Below are 12,632 nucleotides of genomic sequence, written 5' to 3' on the forward strand. Positions count from 1 at the left end.
TTATTATCTAGTGTAACAATTTTAAAATGATAATAACTGAATCAATAATATAGGCGATTGAAGGCCCCAAAAAAGCATTAAATAGCTGAAGGATTAAAATTAATCAGAGGACATACTAAGTATGTCTACCAGGTGGAAATAACAGTCAAAATTCTCATTTAAATCGCCAAAATACACTGATAATAACTACAGAAATCAGCTATCTGAAGGGAAACGGGCTAAAACAATCTCCCTACGTACATTTAAGTATTTGGACTCACGTGGACCGGTTTCTGCACTGGCAAACAATAGCCTCAGCTTCCTGAGCTCACGTTACCATGATAGAGACTCCCAATCCGTCGTATTTGAAGTCTGCGCTGCAGCTGATTCGTTTTGTGCCGAAATCATGGCAGCCACCAGTGTGAAAATAATTCCCGAAGAAAAACAGAGTCAACGATTATTATCAGTGTATCTTGGCGATTTAGCTGAGAGTTATGACTATTATTTCCAGCAAGTAGACATACTTACTATGTCCTTTGATTAATTTATCTATATATATTGTTGATGTCATAACAAATCAGAATCTTCGAAAGTATGAGAAATAATTCTTGTCTTGGAATTATCTCGAAGCAGACAGAGCTATAAACTACAACGTGTGAACTTGTGTTTCAGGCTTAAAACTCAGCATCATTATGGTTATAATTTCAGTTACGATTCTGCTAAACATGTCTACATACACAGACGTACGTAGCAGGCACTAAGGCTCACACAACTACACGCACTCACACGCACACATACAAACATACACATATGCACAACCATACAACCAGAACGTACCCACATCCACACATTCATAAACCCCGTATGTGTACACACACACACATACACACTCACACTATTACCAGTCTTACCTCTACCGCAACTATACATTTAGGTGCCACCAGCTTCCTGTTCAGCCTAGCAGTCACAAAAATTCCTCTTTCTAACAGAACTACTGTCGCTGAGCAACCGTCTTGATCAATAGTAGCCTATTTCCGGTAGCCATCTTAGATTTCTTGTATTTCCCAATAAACCTGAAAGAGTGGGGCTTTCGTTAGAAGCCCACAGAACTTAGTCACATAAGGCCGAATGAAACTGTTTATATATATATATATCAGATATTAGGTGCTACTGACGGAAGCAGTATTAGTACCGAATAGAAATTTTTATATCCTACTTAATGTGGATGTAGTGTAAGAACACTATGATACTACGGTATTCGTATAGATGTTTGGCGGTTAAAACCACAAGAAATATCAGTAGCAAATGAAAATTGTCCAGCACCAGTCGTGGAACTGCTAGATCACGTGTTTGAACATGAATGTGTGCATGTGTGTGTGTTGTGTGTCTGTGTCTGAGTCTGTGCCTGTGTGTGTGTGTGTGTGTGTGTGTGTGTGTGTGTGTGTGTGTGTGTGTGTGTGTGTGTGGTGTGTGTGTGTGTGTGTGTGTGAATGTATGTATATATGCGTACGTGTGTGTACAAAGTCATTGCTTTGGTAGGATCGCTTAACGTCCATAACTCTTTATATTCAAACACTGTCGAAGTCGGTATTTGAACATCGTTGCCTTCTAAAGGAAGTGAGTACCCGTTGAGTAATAGAGTCGATGCAATCGAATGTTTCCTTCATTCACCTCCCAAATAGGATAATCATCCGTTGATGGATACGTTAAATCAGCGAAAAGTAGGCAACAGAGTATACATGAATGATACTCGATATACATCAATATATAAACGTACATGTATATACATATTGTGTAATGTATATCATTTTTTTATGTAAAATTATAGAGAAGGGGAAAATACCTATTATTAACTTGAATGCAGAATTTCAGATATCCTGCTATTATCTCATCTCCTCGTATAATGCAATCTCCCCCAGAGCTTGAAATGATTGTTATGAATGTTTTTAGACTCTAATTGCTACTGAACATATAAACTGCTGGAACCAGTATGTATGTATGTATGTATGTATGTATGTATGTATGTATGTATGTATGTATGTATGTATGTATGTATGTATGTGTGTATGTATGTATGTATGTATGTATGTATGTGTGTGTATGTATGTATGTATTTATGTATTTATGTATGTATGTATGTGTGTGTATGTATATATGTATTATGTTTGTATGTGTGTGTATGTATGTATGTATGTGTATGTATGCATGTATATATATATGTACGTATGTACATATGTATGTATACCTCTACGTACGTATGTATGAATGTATTTATGTATGTATATACGTGTGTACATATGTATGTATGTATGTACATGCGTATGTATACTTATATGTATACGTATACATACGTATGTATACGTATATGCATATCTATGTATGTGTTTATGTATGTGTGTGTATGCTTGTATGTACGTATAACTTGTCGGTATATCTGTATGTATGAATGATCTATTTGATCTTGACTTAAGTTTTCAAAATTCTGGTTAATGGAGAAAGAGCAAGTTTCAAGCCTATTAAAAACCTAATATTCCAGTTGAAGAGCTAGTGGGCCAGCAAAAGTTGATGCATTCTGTCTCACCCGCTCGTCAGTGTCTACTAGTCTGAGTTTAATGTGACTGAACTTGTCCACATGCAGTCAATGGACAGTTATCAGGGGACTTATTAAAGTGGTCATATAAAATGATTTTTTTGTCTTTTCCTCAGGGGAGATCTGACTCTTCCCTAGTGTCATCTTTGAGTTTATTTTTACAATGCAAGTATGTTTCCAGTGACAGAGACTTATTCTTTCAACGACATAGTGGAACTATTCTCTTAATACCAATAGCGGCAAAGATATCGAGCACAATTATTTGTTTCTGCAGCTGTTTATTCGATTATGTCTTTTTAGTGTCTGCAAGGTTACTAAAGAGCTAAAAAGTCTCCTTCATTGAGATTAAGACAACATCAAACAGAATAGTCTTGTTAGTATATACTTACGTATAAACATGTATATATTATGTATACATGTATATTTATAAACTTTAGGTTAGTTAAAATATTTTTGTGATATATTTTAACTTCTAAAGACAAATTCACTGCAATTACCAAGGAGAGAAAAATTCTCTCTTCTGGCAAAAAGTGTAAAAATACTATATCTGTCCAGTGCTTACCTCTAGCGGATTCCCAGATGCGTGTTTCTGGCCCTTTAACCTTTCTCAGTGGGAAATACTGAAGAGAAATAACGCTGACCAGATTTAAAGCCGATGCTTTAAGTAAAAACAATCAACATCAGTTGCGCTAGTGGATCGCTTGGTTGAACTTAATGTTAATTAAGATGTGTCTGTGACATTTTAACTTCTAAAGGTAAATTCGTTGAAGTTACCGTGGAGAAAATATTCCCTTTCATGGTGAAAGGTGTAAAACCACTGTACATCTGTAGGCATATACAAGAGTTGGACAAAATAATGAAAACACCACATTTTATTTTATTTAACTATGTTTTTTTTTTCTATTGGTAATATTACGAATGAAAAACATTTCTGGTCTGTATATATATATGAACATCAGCATTATGTATGCCTTGTATTTCGTAATATAGCCTTCTCTTTTGTTTTTGTTTTGTTTTGTTTTTCATTTTTGCAGAAGTTTATATGTGTGACCTATCTGATTTCCAAAGAAGACAAATTATTGGAGCATGGATGGCTGGAACTTCAGTCTCTAAAACTGCTAACTTGTTTAACGTTTCGAAAGATAAAGTCTTTAAAATAATTTCAATACCGAGGTAAAATCCGCACTAACAAGCATAATTCTGGACGGAAGGCAAAGCTCATAAAAAGGGACCGCAGAATAGTGACAACTCTTGTGTCTTAAGCCGATCGTACTACAACAACAAAAGTGACTGCAAAAAAATCTACCTAAAAATCTACCTAACCAATCTGTATGTATGTATGTATGTATGTATGTATGTATGTATGTATGTATGTATGCATGCATGTATGTATGTATGTATGTATGTATGTATGTATGTATGTATGTATGTATGTATGCGTCTTTGCATATAAGCATGCATACGTATACATATGCATGTATGTACACACTCTTACATAGGTGCACGTATGAATGCCATCGCAATGTGGAGATTTGTATATTTTGACATATATTCGTGTACAGAAACACATATTTGCCTGTTTATATGTATGTATAAGTTTGGATCGCATCAAAGCTAGGGTGAAAAACTACAGTATTTCACGCAGTGGATTCAAACTTGGGATGGTTGCGAAATGAAGTTCTTAATCACTCGGCTATGCTTGTGTCCAGATGTTGTTCTATTATAGTGTCATCAGAATATATTATGAAAATGCAATTCAAAATATACGGGTTCCTCTCTTTCTTTTATATTTCTCTCCCTCTCTCTTTTTTTCTCTCTCCACACACACACACACACACACACACACCCACCACACATACACACACATATATACACACACATACAGTAATCACTCGCCATATCGCGATTCACCTGTCGCGCCCTCAGTACATCGCGGATTTTCTGGCTAATATATGTAAATTTATATCGCGGACACCTCAGTATAACGCGGGTTTCTGCGGCCGATAGGTATTTATATCTTTTTTAGATTTTAATTATTTCTGTGGTAAAATCAACATTTTCGCGCATAAAAATTAATAAATTAATAAATAAAAATACAGTACAGTACTGCACTGTATAACACATTAATTAAAATATATCAAAAGAAAATACGTAACGTACCCTAGATTAGTAAACAAGGAATCGCACATGCTCCATGGAAAACGTAATTCGGGAAGCGAGTGTGTGGTCTTGTTTTACATTTATAATAAAAATAAATATATACAAATTATGAAAATAAAAGAATATATACAGTATTGTTTCTACTTCGCGGATTTTCACCTATCGCGGGGAGGGGGGCTTCTGGAACGTAACACCCACGATAGCCGAGGGATCACTGTATTTATATATATATATATATATATATATATACTAAGCAATAAAGGGTTTAGCAACGAATTGCCTTACCACATACCGAATTTAGAAATAGCAGTCAAAGAGTTATAGCTATTTCTTCTACTAAAAAGGGAGATCTCAGTAAAAACAGCAATTGGAAGGCAGACACAAACAGGTAAGAGAGAATGAATTGACGGCAATCTATCATACAATTTTAAGTTATCTACGGACGCACGTTTCGAAATCAAGTTTTTAGGAAAGCATAAGAATTAAATATTAAATAATTCTACCTTACCAAAACTTCTTTTCTCTTTTGCTATTTCTAAATTCGGTATGTGGTAAGGCAATTCGTTGCTAAACCCTTTATTGCTTAGTATTACTTAAATTTTCCTCGAATGAGGCTTTTACATGCCGAAGACTACTTGGTGTAATTGATAATTATTCCAATTAATTAATTTCACCCTTCATTATTACGGATAACCATATTTTATCTCAGTAGATGACCACAGCATCTTGTTTTGGCTACACGCGGGTGGGAAGGGCTGGTGACAACAATCTTTTCATTCACACTTTGAGTTGGTGATACTAGTTGCGGATTCTAGCTCGCTCTGATACTGAGTTGAGTTGGTGCCTTCTAGTATCTCAAAATTCAAATATAAATCATTATGATTATAGTATTCTAACCTGAAGAGAAAAGAAGTTTTGTAAGGTAGAATTATTTAATATTTAATCTTATGCTTTCCTAAAAACTTGATTTCGAAACGTGCTTAGATAACTTAAAATTGTATGATAGATGCCGTCAATCATTCTCTCTTACCGTTTGTGTCTGCCTTCCAATTGCTGTTTTTACTGAATCTCCCTTTTTAGTAGAAGAAATAGCTATAACTCTTTGACTGCTATTTCTAAATTCGTATGTGGTAAGGCAATTCGTTGCTAAACCTTTATTGCTTAGTATTACTTAAATTTTCCTCGAATGAGCTTTACATGCCGAAGACTACTTGTTGTAATTGATAATTATTCCAAATTAATATTTCATCACCCTTCATTATTACGGATAATTATATATATATATATATATATAAAACAGGTTGCCTAGCCACAAGCAACCTGTTGTCTGCCTTTTATTTATATACAATATATATATTGAACTTTTATAGAAATTCCTACCGTTAATGGTTATATTTATATGCCGAAATCTACCAGTAAATAATTGTTGGTTTTTTAAAAACCATTAAAGATATTCTTTACTCTTATTATATTACTAATTGGAATTTTCACTCCCTTACGACAACCCATAGTTTCTATCTCTAAGGAACTATTTTTGTAATACACATGGTAAAATTTTGGAGGGAAAATTTACGAATTCAATCGTCTACATAGGTTTAGCCTATGCTTGCTTTCTTCCACTATTTCGATGTCGCCTGATCGGGAAGTGGAGGTACGTAGCATTTGATAAATCTATTTTAGTGGAGGTTTACGCTGATGAAAGACATGGAATTTATATTTTATTATATTTCTAATCTAGAAACGCGTTTGTAAATGACCGTCAGACTTTGTTTTCGTTATTTCTTCCTTCTGTTTTGCATATGTGAATTGCAGGGATATGTCGTATGTGGAGTCTCATTTGTAGAAAATAGAAATAAATAGTCTTTGACTGCTATTTCTAATTTTTTCGGTATGTGGCTAAGCAATCTGTTGCCTGCCTCTTTTATTTATATACAATATATATATTGAACTTTTATAGAAGTCCCTACCGTTAATGGTTATATTTACATGCCGAAATCTACCAGTAAATAATTGTTGGTGTTTTTAAAAACCATTAAAGATATTATTTACTCTTATTATATATATATATATATATATATATATATATTATATATATATATATATATAATATATATATATATATATATATACACACACACACACGTACATCGTAATACCTCGAATTTGTTCCTGGAGATCGCTCGTAGGACGAAAACTCGTAAAGCAGAGCAGTAATTTCCCATAGTAGCAATGTTATAAATCGTAATTTCGTTCTCAGAAAAATATTTTAATTATAAAATTCATAATATTCGTAAATAAATGGCAATAAAACAACAGTAGAATGTATAGAATATTTTATGTAAAGTAAAAAGAATATCCAGATCATTCATAATAAAAAATATTATTATTATAATCGTTTTCTGAATCACTTCCACTCGCACTACACTCACGGACACCATCACTTGTAGATGCGATCGCTGATTCACAAACACTCGTAGACGGACTCGTAGATTTCTTTTTTAAAAACAAATCTATAGTTGTTTGATTAGACGAAACTTTTTCTCGCTCCATATGAATTTCTCACTAACACGCAGAGGCTTTTCCATTTCATTCAAAATTTGGATCTTGTTCTTGAAAAAAATTCAGCTCACCATACAAAAGTAAGTTAAAAAGTAAAACTCGCAAACCAGGGGTCTCGTAAAGCGAGTCCTCGTAAAGTGAGGCAAAGCTCTGTGTGGGTGTGGGTGTGTGCATGTGTGTAAGAGAATGATAGATATAAAATTGCACAGATAGATAGATAGATAGATAGATAGATAGATAGATAGATAGATAGATAGATAGATAGATAGATAGATAGATAGATAGATAGATAGATATAGGTGCAGGTATGGTTGTCTATGAAGAAGTTTGTTTCGCAACCACATGGTACCTTCAGTAAGTGTCTTCAATCATAGCCCCGAGCCGACCTATGCCTTGAGAGCGCATTTGATAAACGAAAACTGAAAGATCTCTGCAATTTATCTAACGGGTTCAAACTATTATCAGTGATTTTGACGATAAATCAAAGAGGGCCACTGTCAAAGAACTTCTGGTGTTGGAGTGGTCTTGTGAACTATAGTGCAGAAGGACATTTGATACGAACCAAGCGGTTACTTAACAAGTTTAAAAATCTTCATGTATATGGCATGCTTTGCTTCTTCTCTTATAAGAAAGACTTTAACCAAGCCCAAAAGTCGAAGAGAAGAAATGACAAAGGAATAGCATGTTAGTATTCTGACGTCCTCCTAATGTGCTTCGAGATATACTATTCCAATAAAGAATTATGCACTCTCAAAAGTTTATAAATTTATGACATGTGTGTACGCGCGCGTGTGTGTGTACGTATGTATGTTTGCATATATATGTGTGTGTGTGTGTGCGTGCGTGCGTGTGTGTGTCTGTATGTATGTATGTATGTATGTATAAATGTGCTGGAACACGTGACACGTAACCAAACACCTGTTCACTTATAAACTGATACGCACTAATACTGCTAGTCACGTTGATCGACTTAACACACCAGTATCTCTTCTACTAGTATCAACATAACGTTCAACCACCCCACCATCACCAACACAATTGCTATTTTCCACCGCGGAGGCACGTGGTTTAATGGTTAGGGTGTTGGACTCATGATCGCAAGATTATGATTTCGATTCCTGGACCATGCGACGCTTAGTGTTGTTCTTAAGCAAAATACTTCATTTCATGTTACTCCAGTTCACTCAGCTGGTAAACATGAGTAATACTGCGACTGACCGGTGTCCAGTCTAGATAGGGAATATATACTCCATAGAACCGGGAAACTGGCCCTTATGAGTCGGCGTGACTCGAAAAAGTTTACCTATTAATATACACCTAACATGTCTCCATATTTTTTTTTGCGCCTTTTTCAAGCCTAGCCAGGCTCATGGGCCCGGTTTCCCGGTTTCTATGGTGTATGTGTATCCTCTACCCTAGCTAGACGGACGCCAGTCCATCGCAGCGTTACTCAAGAAACAGGAAGAAAGAGTGAGAGAAAGTTGGCGTGAAAGAGTACAACAGGGGTCGCCACCACCCACTGCTGGAGCCTCGTGGAACTTTAGGTGTTATCGCTCAATAAACACGCACAACACCCGGACTGGGGATCGAAACCTCGATCCTCCGACCGCGAATCCGCTGCCCTAACCACTGGGCCATTGCGCCTCCTATCATGTCTCCATAGCTAGAAGTGATTTACTTTTTATCACTCAAGTGAGTATAGTGGTTTTGTAGCTATCGACTTGCATTTTTTGATCTACCTCTATTATTGTAATTAGAAGATAATTTATAACTCATTTAAGAACCACAAATACTGATTTCCAATTTTGGCACAAGGCCAGTAATTTCAGTGGTAGGATAAGACTTGGTACTTATTTTATCGACCCTGAAAGGATGAAATGCAAAATCACCTTCGGCGGAATTTGAACTCCCCACCTAAGAGCCTACAAATATTTATTTCAAATTTGAGGTCAGTAAGATCAGGAGAAAGAGTGAATCGATTACATCGATCCCAGTGCTCAACTGGTACTTAATTTATCGACCCCGAAAGAATGAAATACCAAGTCAACCTCAGCAGAATTTGAACTCAGAACATAAAGACAGAGGAAATGTCGCTAAGCATTTTTCCCGGCTTGCTAACGAATTTGCCAGCTCACCACCTTAGGACCCACAAATATCGATGATACTAGATGGTTGTTAATATTATAAGTTATTATAATAGGCACTGTCACTTCAAGCTGGTTTTATTTTAGAAAACGAGCACGTCAGTATTGTATGACCCTATATGCGTGTGTTTGTGTGTGTGTGTATATATATATATATATATATATACATATATATATATATATACATATTTATATATATACATATTTATATATATATCTGTATATATATATATATATATATATATATTATATATATATATATATATATATAATATATATATATATAATATATATATATATATATATATATGGATATATGTATGCATAAATGCATGCATATAGAGAGGGGGAGGAAGACAGATAGAAAGGGAGAAAGATATAGATATCATGCTTATATCCCCTTCTCTAAATCTCAAGACATGTTTCCGAATTAAACGTGTGATTTTCAGTAGCAATTTAAAATCTATCGGGAAACATATTCTGTTGCTAACCCATCTCTCGTAATATTCTAATTCCCAATCGTTACGATGTATTAAAGGGGAAGAAGTATAACAGACAACTAAAGCAAAATCGTGTATAGCAATGAAAAGTGATTTATTTCCCTTTGATGCAGCGCTTTCTAGTTAATACTTGTTTAGGAAAAGACCTAAGTTTTCGTACATAATTCAAAAACTTCGAAGGTATATAAAGTTTCTATTTAATTTTCATTTATATATATATATATATACACATACACACACATACATATAAATAGATAGATAATATATATACAAGTATTTGTATATATGTGTGAATGTTTTTCACATGTACACGCTCACCCATACACGCAAATAAATAGATAGATATAGATACAATACATACGTATAATATGTATATACAAATATAGCATATATGTATGTATAGCCTTACGACATTTATTGGATGGCCGTTGACTCTCAAGAGTTCCTCCGCCCTTTGACGGGTTTTGTTTTTCATCCCGCAGGGTGTCCAATAAACACTCTCCTCACCAAGCAAGCTTGGTGGAGTTGCCAGTTTAGTCGCCGACGACCCGACCATGCAACAGGTTGTACTGGGTTACATGTTACCAGTAGCACTCGAAAGTTAGGGTATCCTTCTAGGAGAAGGTAACTCAGGTAACTGGGATAACTCCGACATAAAACCTGCGGCTCAGTGGTTACCGATGATGTTGACTTGTTCTTCTTTTCGGATTATGGCTGCTGTTGCTTCGTGAGTGGGATTGACTCAGTGCACAGCCTTTCCTCATTTTAAAAATAAATCTTCTTGCACAGGCATTGCACGATAACAACATTAATTAAGCTTCGTGCAATGGCCATACTCGATAACGAGGGGGCAGCCACCCTATGTATGTATGTATATATACATACAAATATAGCATATATGTATGTATATATATATATATTATATATATATATATACGTATTTACGCATGTTTGTATGAATGTATGTACTATTTATGCTTGTGTGTACGTGTGTGTGTACGTGTAGACATACACATACGTATATTCATATATATAATGTACAATAATATAAAATAATAATATAAAACAAGAAGAAGAAGAAGAAGAAGAAGAAGAAGAAGAAGAAGAAGAAGAAGAAGAAGAAGAAGAAGAAGGGTTTCGTAAAAGGGTTAAGAAAATATAAACTATAGAAAAAGAAAATAACCATTGTTATTTCGTTTTTGTATCTGACTTGCAAGATTCTTTATGTGAATTCGTGTGTTGAAACAATTTTTGTTACGTCTAGGGAGAATCAACAAGCCAATATAAATAACACACACACACACTGGTTCAATTTCAATCGTTTACTAAAAATCCGATTGTTTTTTGGGTTTTTTTTTTTTGGCTTTTGTTAAAACTCTTTCGTTGCTCCTTGCAACCTTCTCAGTGGTGAAAGAGCCTTGTAAAACAAAACAATCGGATATTTAGTATATAAGTGGAATTGAAACAGTTTGTGTGTTAATTATTTTGACAAGATGATTCTCCCTAGACACAACAAGACCCATTTTGCCCAAATTATAGGACAACCCATTCACCCTGTATGCGATGCTAATAATGCCAGCAACAGAATATCAAATTTTCTCTCATAGATCTTACTCCTCTTGATATAAGTATATGTGAACGTATATTATAGTTGAGAACCGAAAACGTCCTTAGCAGGATGGATAAATGCATCCACATATATGATCTCAGTAAATACCTCAAAGGTATCATGGATGTAATATTACTGTATTCATTCATCGATATAGATTTTTGCTGTCAAGAAATGTGTAGAGTGAATCTGTGAGAGCGATGTGTTATTCAAGAATGCCTATGTGTCTTAAAAAGGATCGTTTCCGAGTCCTGACATGTAGCGAGGAATACCTTCCTAAATATAACCTGGCTGTTGCTTGTCCCGCTCGAACCAAATCTGGTAGAGCTACCACCACCACCACTATTGCTTCGGCTGCTAGAAAGATCTGTAGAGAACTCTTGCTCGGTTGGACCTAACCTAACCACAGCAATAGGGCTGTCATCGCATATGATGTCGGTGCTATCCTACCAACACCTTGCGCTCAAATCTCACCAAAGCCTACATGTTTTGGTCGTGGCGCGAAATTGCTTAACCTGTCGCCCAGTTTCACTGCTTAGCATCTTGTGCGCATATAACGGACTCAAATATCCAAGAAAATCACTGGTTTGAGAATACCTTTGTTCCCACCAACTTATAAGGAGTAATGAACACTGGTTCTCCTCTGATTAACGTGTGTGTGTGTGTGTGTGTGTGTGTGTGTGTATTAGACTGAATAAAAAGTAAGCGACGTTTTGAAATGTGAAATTCATCACAATATATTTCAACAATGCGGAAATTCTAGTCATCAAAGTAAGTACTATTACAATCAACGCATTTTTGCTAACGAGTTACAAGTTTGTTTACTCCGGTAGCATAAAAACTTGGAGTTCTGGAGCTGAATGCACTTTGAATGCACTTTTAACTCATTCTCATGAAACCATCAAGGTGCTTACAAAAATGTTAGTCGGTGGGAGAAAGGTCTGGCGAATAAGCTGGGTGTGGAAGAACTTCGTAGTCAAGTTCCCTCAACTTCTGGAGCGTCATTAGTGAAACATGTAGTTCAGTATTGTCATGAAGAATCATTGGCCCTCTCATGTTGACGGTAGAGTAGCAGTTTTTCGTTCATTTTG

General features: G+C 35.3%; 1 long non-coding RNA gene across 1 annotated transcript in view; it reads right to left on the minus strand.

Moving 5' to 3' along the window:
• Nucleotides 1-1,078: 1,078 nt before the first annotated feature.
• LOC118762105 overlaps nt 1,079-12,632 on the minus strand; it is a 127,966-nt gene continuing 116,412 nt past the window's right edge. Inside the window, exons 3-4 of the long non-coding RNA XR_004997884.1 lie at nt 3,816-3,819; nt 1,079-1,088 (exon numbers count right to left, since the gene is read on the minus strand). This is a non-coding gene — a long non-coding RNA (uncharacterized LOC118762105). The remainder of the gene's footprint in view (nt 1,089-3,815; nt 3,820-12,632) is intronic.

The sequence above is a fragment of the Octopus sinensis genome, linkage group LG2 (assembly GCF_006345805.1).
Source record: "Octopus sinensis linkage group LG2, ASM634580v1, whole genome shotgun sequence".
Taxonomy (NCBI): Eukaryota; Metazoa; Mollusca; class Cephalopoda; order Octopoda; family Octopodidae; genus Octopus; species Octopus sinensis.